Below are 13,136 nucleotides of genomic sequence, written 5' to 3' on the forward strand. Positions count from 1 at the left end.
GGGAGCCAATGAAATCCTATGGGGGATTTTACCAATTTTGGACCCCTGTAACTCTGGTTTGCAGAGATGTAGGGACCCCATCTTTGGAATCCAAGTCTAACAATATGTCTTCTACCTGCATGAGACATTTCGTGAGATTCAGACTTTGCTAACGGCCATTGCTGCGATTTATGTACGTCACCATCACTACCATTGAATTAGCCCCAATAAACAGGTTTTTGTGACCCTAGGCTATGACCTCTTCGGCCTAGGGGCCCGAAACTCACCAGTCATGTTCCCCCTAAGGGTCCCTACAATGCTAGAAAATTTGGTACTGCTGAGCCATTGCCCTTTGAAAAGATGTGAGATTTTGGAAAGTGAAATAGGGAGCCAATGAAATCCTATGGGGGATTTTACCAATTTTGGACCCCTGTAACTCTGGTTTGCAGAGATGTAGGGACCCCATCTTTGGAATCCAAGTCTAACAATATGTCTTCTACCTGCATGAGACATTTCGTGAGATTCAGACTTTGCTAACGGCCATTGCTGCGATTTATGTACGTCACCATCACTACCATTGAAATAGCCCCAATAAACAGGTTTTTGTGACCCTAGGCTATGACCTCTTTGGCCTAGGGGCCCGAAACTCACCAGTCATGTTCCCCCTAAGGGTCCCTACAATGCTAGAAAATTTGCCACTGCTGAGTAATTGCCCTTTGAAAAGATGTGAGATTTTGGAACTGTAAATAGGAGGCCCAATGAAAGCCTATGGGGGATTTTACCAAATTTGGAGCCCTGTAACTCTGGTTTGCAGAGATGTAAGGAACCCATCTTTGGAGCCCAAGTCTAACAATATGTCTTCTACCTGCATGAGACATTTCGTGAGATTCAGACGTTGCTAACGGCCATTGCTGCGATTTATGTACGTCAGACTCGCCACCATTGAAATTGCCCAATAAACAGGTTTTGTGACCCTAGGCTATGACCTCTTCGGCCTAGGACTGCATTGAACGCGACCCACGCATTGTGCGCATTCTGGACAACACCAATTACTGGGTTTATACCCTTCTGGATCCACGGTACAAACACAATGTTCCAAAACTGCTTGAAGAAAGAGCCAGACAGGTCAAAATGGAAGAATACCAGCAGGCCCTTGTGGAGACTTTAGAGAGGAGATTGACATCCTCCCCCTCCTCTAGCCAGTTGTACGCCGACAGACTGACTTCCGCAAACCCAGGACGACCAGGAGGGCAGCAAACAACACAAGCCGCAGCTAGTGCCCAAAAGGGAATGGTATCGGCAGTGTCCTTGGAGTGGGAAAATTTTCTGACACCCATGCAGCAGCACACAGAACAGCAAGCGTGCAGATCCACCTCCAACACCGATCGCCTGGAGAAGATGGTCAAGGACTACATGTCAGATGGCGTAGCTGTGTTGAACAATCCATCTGCACCCTTCAACTATTGGGTATCGAAGCTAGACACCTGGCACAAACTGGCAATGTACGCAATAGAGGTGCTGGCTTGCCCGGCAGCCAGCGTTATGTCGGAACGCTGTTTCAGTGCTGCCGGAGGCATCGTCACAGATCGGCGGCGTATCCGCCTCTCCACAGAAAATGCAGACCGTCTGACTCAAATTAAAATGAATCAATCCTGGATTGGAAACGACTACGCAACACTCCCGGACCCCAACCAAGTAACATGAACAATGAACATCTGTGATGGGTTAGCGTTTCCGGTCCCTGTTTATTGAACCTCTCATCTGTATTACATTTATGACTGCATGGCGACAAAATGCAAATTGCTATCCGCACGCTTCTTGTCCTCATGCAAGGCCTGGGTTGTTGTGTCTCAAAGCGTGGCCTTCTCCTCCTGCGCCACCCTCCTCCTGTTCCATCACGTGTGCTGCTGCTGGGTTAGCGTTACCGGTCCCTTTTCCTGGAACCTCTTATCTGTATTACATTTATGACTGCATGCCGACAAAAAGCATGTTACCTGTGCAAAGAAAACAGACATTTCCCGCATTTAAAAGACAGTTTTCCCTTTGAAACTTTAAAATCGATTTTCTCAAAAACTATAAGCTCTTTTTGCTAAATTTTTTTTCCTCTTGTACCCACTCCCAAGGTGCACATACCCTGTAAATTTGGGGTATGTAGCATGTAAGGAGGCTTTACAAAGCACAAAAGTTCGGGTTCCCCTTGACTTCCATTATGTTCGGAGTTCGGGTCGAACACCCGAACATCGCGGCCATGTTCGGCCTGTTCGGCCCGAACATCTAGATGTTCGCCCAACACTAATTCAGAGCTCCTTTTGTGTGAAATTGAAGTTCCTGTAATTCCACCCTGTACCATAGATAACTCAGTGTTACTTCCCAGTAAGACAGAAATTACTAATACTTCCTTAATCTTGCCCTGCACAAATTTCTCAGCAGAGGACCCAGAGGTCCTGCTGACTTCTGAGTCCAGCCTAGCCAGTACTCATGAGTCTTTGTTCAGTGAAACAGACACCAGAAAAATCTTGCCTGTCTCTGCAAACACTTCTGCAGAAATTACCTGTGTTAATAAAGTTCAACTCCCGTCTGATCCAGCAGATGCCAATAGATGCACTACATCAGTTTCTGAGTCCCAGCAATCCTGTCCAGAAATCTCAGAACCCCAGCATCTGAATTTTCCAATTTCACAATTGAATGGTGATTTAGATGCGCAAACATTGTGTTTTGATCTTCCTGTTTCTACACCTCACTCTAGTTTCATGAATAACTCAGAGCGTCTGCTATGTGAGTCCGAAATCGCAGAATTATTACCGTGTTCAGAAAATGTTCCAGTGAACTTGCCCTGTACCATAAATTGTGCAGTAGATCTCTCCAATGAAACTCAGGTCACAGAATCATTATGCTGTCCAGCAGGTGCTTCCATGGTTTTGCCCTGCAGTGTGGACTGTTCGGTGATCCTGTCCAGTGAAGCTGTGGTCACAGAGTCTTATGCTTCACCCAGTACTTTGGATACTTCAAACCCTCTAGCAGAACAGTCTGAGGCACTGCTTACCTCAGTTGGTGTTGCAGTAATATTCACTTGTCTAGCAGCTGTTTTGGAATTACAGTCTGCTCTAATAAAACTTGATGAATTTCTGCCCAGCGAAGCAGAAGCCATTGAAATATTGTCCTCGTCAGCAAGTGTGTTAGATACCTTGCCCTGTACACAGTCTGATTTAACCAATGTTGTTGAGTCCCTCTCCAGTGTTGTAACAGCCGAGGAACTCCAGCCCTGTCCTCTGAATGTTTCAAAAGTCTTGCCCTGTAACATGGATAATTCTGACTCGCTGGAAAAAATAATAGAAATCTCAGAATTTCAGTCCGGGTTAATGAGTGTTTCTGAAACCCAGCCCTGTATCCTGGAAAATTCTGGTTTTCTGGCCGGTGTGGCAGAAGTTCCTGAGTCCCCTTCCTGTCCAGTGAGTTACTCAGTTTTGCCTAGTTCAGTGGGGATTGCTGCACTACTGACTTGTTTTGCAGCCCTTCATGAGCTCCAATCCAGTGTATTTGATGAGTCTCTGTCTAGTCCAGAAGAAGTTATGGGAACCCTGTCTAGTTCGGTGCATACATCAGAAGATTTGTCCTGTCTTGTAAATGCCCCTGAACATGATTTGTTAATAACTTTGCTGGAATCAGAGACATCTAAGTCTGATCCTGCATTTTTTAGTGAGAATCCAGTAACTGTGAAGTCTAGTCATGATGATTTTTTTTTGCCCAGTCCTGGTTTCGGTCCTACCTTGACTGACTTTGAGGTTTGCAGTTCCTTGACATGCCCAGAAGTCTCTCTTGTGCCGGTGTGCCCAGATGTGCTTCGTATGCCAGAGTGCCCAAGTGTGTCTGTGTTGGCGTGCTCACACGCTTCCCTAGTGGAGACATGTTCTGATGTTGCCGGTTGGCCTGCATGCCCGGAGATGGTTCTGGTCCCTAAAAACCCTGATCTTGATGTTTGTCCTAGTGACCCTGACTCTAGAGTTGCCCTGGGTTCCATAGGGGTTCTTGATGGTTCTCCATGTGAGCCTAAGGGGCGTTCTGACCTGTGGGGATCTCTTTGGAGCTTCCAAGTGTTCTGGGAGATCTCTGAGGAAACTTGTCCTGGTACCTTGGACTGGTTCAACGGTGGGTTTTGTGTTGGTGGGGACAGTTCCGGTGGGCAATGCAAAGGCTTTGGCGTTTTTGGACAGTCCCGGGAAGGCGGTGGGTATCGCTCAGAGAGTTTCTGGGGGCTTTTCTCTGGAAGTCGTGGTTCTGATGGGTATCACACTGAGGCTTGTGGTGCTGACGGGCATGGTTCTGTAGGTTCTGGTTCTGATGGGTCCAGTCTTGTGGGGACTGATTCTGGAATTTGGTCTTGCCGGGCTGTCCCGGTCATCATGAATTATCAGTCAGATTGTTTTGTTGGGAATTTCAGTTTCGAAAAGCGTCTGGTATCCGCTTTTAAGGGGGGGGGGGGTAATGTTATGATCATGTCTGCAGCGTTTACTGCTGGCTGCAGTGGTATTGTAACCCAAGCAGTTCTGATGTCATTACATGCATTTTCTTGCATAGTTTGGTTTGCACTTAAACTAGTTGCTGATTCCATCTGCAGTCACTCTGAAATTAATGACAGTTTAACATGCTCTTGTGTAAACAAACATTGTCTGCTGCAGTGGAGGGGCAGTCCCTTTCCTGCAGGCTGCATATCATTGCCTGTGATTAATTACCATTCACTTGTGTGGGAATCTGCAGGTCTGCTCCCATTGGATGACCTCAGTATAAAGAACTGCTTCCTGCAATGTCTCATGGGCTACCATAGTCTCAGATTCTATCTGTTACTCTGCTCGTGCCCCACCTCGTTCCTGTTCCGTGTGGACTGCGCTGACTCCTGCGAAGGGGTCAGCGAGTCCTCCTAGTTCTGCTCTTGTTCTAGAAGTTGTTACTTGCTTGTCTTGTGTCATATATTGGTTCATCGCCAATATATACGCATACTTGCGCATTTTGTTATTTTCCTTGAATTCGTGTTACGTTGATACATCAGTGTCGCTGATATATACGTACACGAACTGTTTATATCCTGTGTTCCGTTAGTCAGCGTTCCAGCACGCTGAGCTAGTTATCCTGTTCCTGGTCCTGTTTGTGGATTGCGTTCATCTCTGCGAAGAGATAGCGAATCCTTCTGAGTCCTGTTCCCTGTATTACTCCAGTCTTAGTCAGAGTTCCTGCTTATGTCATATATCGGATCATTGCCGATATATACATATGTTAGTCAGACGTTACGAATAGTTTCATTGATAGCTGTAATTGTAATACGCTAGGAAATCATACTTATTGTATATGTATCTGTGTTACGTTCATCTATCTTGATCCTGCTATTTTCTGACTATCCTGTCCTGTCTTTGTGAGGCACGCCATCGCCGCAACGCATTGGCTGCCTCATTCCAGTCTGTCTGGTTTTGGACGCTTGCTGTCGCTAAGCAGCCGCTAGCTAGCAAGCGTTCATTCTGTCTACTTGTTCTGATCTCCTCAGTCCTGGTTTATGCGCTCAGCGCTACTTTGCGCTGAGACGTTATTACGAAAGTGTTGTTTGTGGCTGTTCGGATCTGCACCGGCTCTGTGCACCACAATCTCCTATTGGAGTCAGTCCTCTCCTCCACTAAACTGGGGATATCCTGATCCCTTGTGCTGGTGTGTGTACCTCCTTCACGTCAGCTTATGTGTTGTATGCTGACGGTGGAGATTACACCTCCAAGCTTAACAGACAGGGGGCATGAGACACAGTTCCAACTGTCCTGTGTCCTGATCACTCCTCCCAACTGCTCAGAAATCCCGTCATGCTTTGCACAGCATCAGGGGAAAAATGCCTTGGCCGTTTTCCTTTGATGGGGCGGAGCTTGGCTTCTAAGCAGCTAAAAATTAGGCTTAGGTATGAAAAACAAAGTTCTGATCCTGTGAACCTGTTAAAGAAACACCAAGCCTTTTCAGTGCTGCTGAGTATATTTTTAATCTTGAGGTTCACTTTAAACTCATAACCACATTAGAGAGATTTTTCAAAGTAGCTGTTTTCTTTAATTAGCATCACACATCTCCGAACATGCAGTCAATCGTTCAGCCTATTTAAATGTGGGAAAGTAGTCATTCTGCTGTTTGGTGTCATTATTTGCTGCACAAAGAACACAGACGTGAGCAAGGAAAGGAGTGAGCTGTACGAGAAGATCATAGGGAAAACAATAGACAAGCATATTGAGGGCTATATAAGAGTATCCCTCAGAAGCTTGGTGTTCTGTGATCACAGCTACAAATATTAAGAAGTGTAAGGTCCACTGGACTCCAACCACCCTGTATGTGGCTGCAAGTGGAAAATTTACCCTGGAATGGACAATATGATATGTGAAAATGAATACAAAAAGCCAAGGATAATAGAATCAGAGAGCAAAGGGTTACATATGTGAAATAACGTTTTTCTAATTCAGTAGATACAGACTTGAGAAACACTGAAAAAAAAAAAAAAGATAGATCTGAACTGCAGAGGGCACTTTATACCACATAATAACTGGTGTGTAACTTCAGCTTAGGTGCCCCTAGAGGGAAAGTATGCTTGGTTCAGAGTGATAAATTATAGCTTAACGGCAGAGAAAAATGCATGTCTGTTTATATACTGCTTCAGAGCAGCAGCAATCAATGTAAGCGCAACGTCTATTCTCCACTGACACTTTTAATGTATATTACCGGTACATTTCAGCTTTGATGGTGACTGTGAGCCAGTGCATGCTGTTCTTAGTTTAGTCACTTTGACTCACTATTATTAGTCTTTTACAGTTTTGTGCAGCAGACACAGAGCCTATGGGCTTGATTCACAAAACGGTGCTGTTAGCACAGGTCTTTGTGCGCTTTAGCACATTTTTGCGTGAAGAACCGGGTTTTGTGAAAAGCGGTTATCGCATCCAAAAATTTTGCACGTTAATGCAAATTTTCTTGCCCGTTAACATTAACGCGATAACGTGAATTTGTCACGTGAACGTTAACACGTCAAAATTTCGCATTAACGTGCGACCGCGAATTTGTGCGAGTAATAACCGTTATCACGTGAAATTTCGCGCAAACCACTTTTCACAGCTTGCTAACAGTTAGCACCATTTTGTGAATCAAGCCCTATGAGTGCACCTGGGCCCCTTAACTCAAAACTTCCAACTAGGGCCCCCAATTAGCTACTGCATTAGCTCTTTATTGTTGATATAGGGATAATGATCACATGTCTATCTACTTTAGGCCTCTTTTCCATAGGCCGTTGAACTGTGTACTCAGCAAGCAGTTGCCAGGCAGCAGTGAGCAGCAACTGCTTGCTGAGCACACAGTTCAACTGTCCATGGAAAAAAAAAAGGCCTTAAAGGGAACCTGAAGCGAAGAAAATTATTTAAAATAAACACATGATGTAGCTGCAAATGAATATTACATACTAACCTTATCGTCGGTTCCTCTCAGAAGCTCGCCATTTTCTTCTTACAGTGATCCCTTCCTGTTCTGACAATATTTTGTCAGAACTGAAATAGACCAGTTGCTGTCAGTTACAGTGAGATGCGAAACTTTGGGCAACCTTGTTAATCATCATAATCGTCATAATTTTCCTGTATAAATCGTTGGTTGTTATGATAAAAAATGTCATTTAAATATATCATATAGGAGACACACACAGTGATATTTGAGAAGTGAAATTAAAGGAGTACTATCGATTGAAACGACTTTTTTTTTTAATACTGTATATTAGTGTACACATTACCACTAGTGCTAGGGGCACTTTATTTATTCACCCAGGTCTCTCTCTTGCTATCCCTGCTTAAAAATTCATTTCTCACACAGCTCATAGTAGTTTGGGTCACCCTGAGCTGCTTGGTTACTCTGTCACACAGCTCACAAATATATTTCACTGTGTCACTCACAGCATGCAGGAGACATGAGGAGAAATAGGCTGATCTGAGGTGGTAACAGGTAACTAAATGAGCTGGAATATTGCTGGAATATAACTAGCTATAAACAATAGTCTGTGTTTACACTCAGTCTGGCTGCCTGCTTGTGGTGATTCACTCCAGGCTGCATCCACTTTACAAGCTGCTGAGAGGGGCAGACCACTGTCTACAATTAGCATTATTAGTATCTTTATCAGTCAAGAGAAGCAAAGATAATAAACACACATTGCTAGAATCTTTAACCCCTTACCACCATATCAATAAGATTCTTTCAGCAAGGTGATAATTAAACTATAAACTGAGGAGTTGATAGCAACTCCCCTGTGCAGACATGGGCTTAGCCCTCTGGGAGCCCTCAGCATATAGATACATTTGTATCAAACACTGACGGCCAAAACTGACGGAGGATTTTACAGCTGAGAGGAACAGCTGTGTGAGGAATCAAATTGCTCCTAGTACTTGTCCTAATGTGTGCTACAACATACAGCATTTAAAAATAAATGCATACATCGATAGTATTCCTTTAAGTTTTTATTGGATTTACAGAAAGTGTGCAATAATTGTTTAAATAAAATTAGGCAGGTGCATAAATTTGTCATTTTATTGATTCCAAAACCTTTTGAACTAATTATTGGAACTCAAATTGGCTTGGTAAGCTCAGTGACCCCTGACCTACATACACAGGTGAATCTAATTATGAGAAAGAGTATTTAAGGGGGTCAATTGTAAGTTCCCCTCCTCTTTTAATTTTCTCTAAAGAGTAGCAACATGGGGGTCCCAAAACAACTCTCAAATGACTTGAAGACAATCATTGTTCACCATCATGGTTTAAGGGAAGGATGCTGAAAGCTGACTCAGAGATTTCAGCTGTCTGTTTCCACAGTTAGGAACATATTGAGGAAATGGAAGACCACAAGCTCAGTTCAAGTTAAGGCTCGAAGTGGCAGACCAAGAAAAATCTCGGCTAGACAGAAGCGACATATGGCGAGAACAGTCAGAGTCAACCCACAGAGCAGCACCAAAGACCTACAACATCATCTTGCCGCATATAGAGTCACTGTCCATCGCTCAACCATTCGGCGCACTTTACATAAGGAGATGCTATATGCAGAGGAAGCCTTTTCTCTGCCCACAGCACAAACAGAGTTGTTTGCGGTATGCTAAAGCACATTTGGGCAAGCCAACTTCATTTTGGAATAAGGTGCTGTGCACTGATGAAACTAACATTGAGTTATTTGGGCATAACAGGGGGTGTTATGCATGGAGGAAAAACAACACAGCATTCCAAGAAAAACACCTGCTACCTAAAGTAAAATATGATGGTGGTTCCATCATGCTGTGGGGCTGTATGGCCAGTGCAGGTATTGGGAATCTTGTCAAAGGTGAGGGACGCATGGATTCCACTCAGTATCAGCAGATTCTGGAGACCAATGTCCAGGAATCAGTAACAAAGCTGAAGCTGCGCTGGGGCTGGATCTTTCAACAAGACAACGACCCTAAACACTGCTCAAAATCCACTAAGGCATTCATGCAGAGGAACAAGTACAACATTCTGGAATGGCATTGAAAATCTGTGGTATGAGTTAAAGAGAGCTGTCCATGCTCAGAAGCCATCAAACCTGAATGAACTGGAGATGTTTTGTAAAGAGGAATGGTCCAAAATACCTTCAACCAGAATCCAGACTCTCATTGGAACCTACAGGAAGCAATTAGGCTGTAATTCCTACAAAAGGAGGATCTAATAAATATTGATTTCATTTATTTTTTGTGGTGCCCAAATGTATGCACTTGCCTAATTTTGTTTAAACAATTATTGCACACAGGGCCGGCCCTAGACTTTTTGCCGCCTGAGGCAAAATTAGAAAAAAATGCCGCCCCCTCCCAGCTGTGAGTGGTGGTGGGGGGGGCGCCGAGCTGGAGGGGTAGTGGGCAGAAAGGGGGTATTGGGCCTAGCAGTGGGGAGGGGGGTCGGACCCCCCCTCGCCTGGGTCCCCCGATCTACGATCCTCCTCCAGCGTTAAGTACCAGCGTGCGTATGATTAAGAGGCAACGGGCGGGGGAATCACTCACCTCTTCCGCGTTCCATCGTGTGCTCCACTGACGTCACGCGGAAGAGGTGAGTGATTCCCCCGCCCGTTATCTCTTAATCATATGCACGCTGGTACTTAACGCTGGAAGAAGAGCGCAGATCGGGGGACCCAGGCAAGGGAGGGGGGGTCCGACCCCCCTCCCCACCGCTAGGCCCAATACCCCCTTTCTGCCAGCTACCCCTCCAGCTCGGCGGGAGGCCCTCCAGCATCCATGGACAGGCGGGTGCCGCCCCCCCAGATCTGCCGCCTGAGGCAAATGATTCACCCCGCCTCATGAGCGGGCCGGCCCTGATTGCACACTTTCTGTAGATCCAATAAACTTCATTTCACTTCTCAAATATCACTGTGTGTGTGTTCTATATGATATATTTAAGTGACATTTTTATTGTAACAACCAACAATTTATACAGGAAAATCATGACGATAAACAAGGTTGACCAAACTTTCACATGCCACTGTATATATCAGCAGCTGTCAGTTACAACTGAATATGCAAGGTAATGTCCATTTTTCCCTATGGCTCAAGTAGGTGATATTACAGTTTAACCATGTGCTGAGCAGGAAGCTGTTATGGAGTAATGGCCATTTTTAAAATGGAGGACAGAGAATTCCATTGATCACAGTGGACAAATGGGATGCAGGAGAGGAGAAAGAGATTGAGAAATAGACTACCGGTACACAGGAGGTAAGTATGACTGTGTATGGTTATTTTGACTTTTTATTTTCAGTTCAGGTTCTCTTTAAATCGTTGTAATTATCTCTACCCAGTCTTACCACATTTGTATCATACAGGCCTTCCCAACTGTATTCAGTATATAAATTACATAAATTTGTTTTGTCTTATGCTACATGGGGGTTGATATGATTGTACAAGCAGGTTGTGTTGTGTATGGACAGCTACAGAATGGAAATTAGTATGCCAGCAGGTTTGTAACCTGTTTGTGTTATGGAGAGGAGACAGAGAAACTACAAGTGGCTCAGCAAACTTGCAGGTATGAAATCTAAACCAGCAGAAAAGAGCCAGATTCAGGGGCTGCCACCTCTGGCCTTTAAGCACCTTTTGCCCTTCACCTGACAATACTAGTGGATGTGCACAGATTAGCAGTGTGGTGAGGATGAATGGACTAGGAATGATCAATGAGATGCAAATAATTTCTCCTTGCATTCAAATTTCATATAAATTCCATGCAGATTGAAATTGGACCAATCAGAATAACTTCCTGTCAATTTTAATTGATTTAAAGAGACTCTGAAGTCTCAAAAAAAAGTCATTTTATTTAACTAATATGTTTAACATCTTTGTCCTAACTAAACCGCCGCATTCCCGCCGCTTTAATCTAACTAAATACCCCCAAACTCCCCGGGGGCAATCCGGGCAGCGCTTCCGTGTGAGGCAGGGCTATCAGCTGCAGCTCTGCCTCACTCGCTTCTGTCAGTGGCGGATCTCCGCCTCTCCCCCGCCCTTCTCAGTCTTCCTTCACTGAGAGGGGCGGGGGGAGAGGCGGAGATCCGCCGCTGACAGATGCGTGTGAGGCAGGGCTGCAGCTCATAGCTCTGCCTCACACAGAAGCGCTTAGGGCAGCAAAATCTATGACCAAGAAAGTCGTGGATTTTGCAGGGGAGAGGGAGGGAGAGTTTGGGGGGATTTAGATTTATAGCAGCGGGAATGCGGCGGTTTAGTTAGGGCTATTAGGTTAAACACATTTATTAAATAAAGATTGTTTTTTGGAGGCTTCAGTGTCTCTTTAAAGGGAAGGTTCAGGGACTGTATAAAAAAAAAATAAAAATCCAAATCCACTTACCTGGGGCTTCCTCCAGCCCGTGGCAGGCAGATGACATCAGCGCGCACGAGTGACACGCACTTTGGAGCGCAGAAGAAGCACGACCTGGCAGCCGGCCTGGCCAGGTCGGGCTCGCCACCAGAGACCACCGGGAGCCTGCGGAGTGGAGCCGAGGGTACCTCCTGCCTGCCACGGGCTGGAGGAAGCCCCAGGTAAGTGGATTTGGATTTTTACTTTTTTTTATACAGTCCCTGAACTTCCCTTTAAGTTCAAGCTGCATAACATTTACATGGAATTTGAGTGCAAGGAGAAATTATTGGCATCTCATCGATTATACCAAGTAGTGACTTAAAACCCCAAGTAATATATAGAAAAGTTACTATATTTTTCCCATTTTCTGTGTACATTATTGGATATTTTAAGTAAACATACTGTATATAGCTGGATTTCCATGAACATTCTATTCCAAGCTCACCTTGTAATAGACTGTGGCTCAAAGAAGTTACCAGTACAGCCATAGGGGGGATCGGAGCGGCCCCAGGAGGTGGCGAGGGAGCCCTCTGCCTAAAGGGAGCTGGGGGAAGCCTTGGGTAAATATATTAAAGCTTTCGTTTTTTCTCAGGTACACTTTAAAAGGGAAAAAAATTTGATTGACTCCAGAAAATAGTCAGATAAATCCCTGTATCAAATCTCCCGGGAATTATCTAGTAATTATAGCCGTGGATGCCCTTCAATTCAAAGAAAGTATCCAAGCCCTCTTTAACCTCTTGAGGACCACAGTGCTAAACCCCCCTAGTGACCAGGCTATTTTTAGTAAAATAGGCCACTGCAGCTTTAAGGGCCCCCCCCCCTCCCTTTTCTTCCCACCAACAAAGCTCTCTGTTAGTGGGGTCTGATCGCCCCCCCCATGTTTATTTTTGTTTATTTAAATATTTTTATTATTGTTTTATTAATAAAAAGCCCCGTTACTTTAAATATTTCCCCTCCCTCCCTCCCCACAGCCGGCCAATCATTGCGATCGGCTGTCATAGGCTTCTGCCTATGAGAGCCGATCGCTCTCCAGTGTCCCAGGGGGACAGCCGTGCTGATCGCAGCGCTGTACAATGTAATTAGATGGCGATTCCGCCGTCTAACAGTCTCCTGAGTAGCGATTGCCACTTGGAGACTGAAGGAGGGGCAGAGCTCCGCCCCCAAACAGGAGATGCGCGCGCAGCCTGCGCGCAATCTCCTGCACTGCGAGCCCCAAGGACTTTACGCCAATCGGCATTAGGCGGTCCTGGGGCTGCCGCTGCGGCGATGCCCATCGGTGTGACACGGTC

Source organism: Hyperolius riggenbachi, chromosome 1 (assembly GCF_040937935.1).
Source record: "Hyperolius riggenbachi isolate aHypRig1 chromosome 1, aHypRig1.pri, whole genome shotgun sequence".
NCBI classification, from domain to species: Eukaryota; Metazoa; Chordata; class Amphibia; order Anura; family Hyperoliidae; genus Hyperolius; species Hyperolius riggenbachi.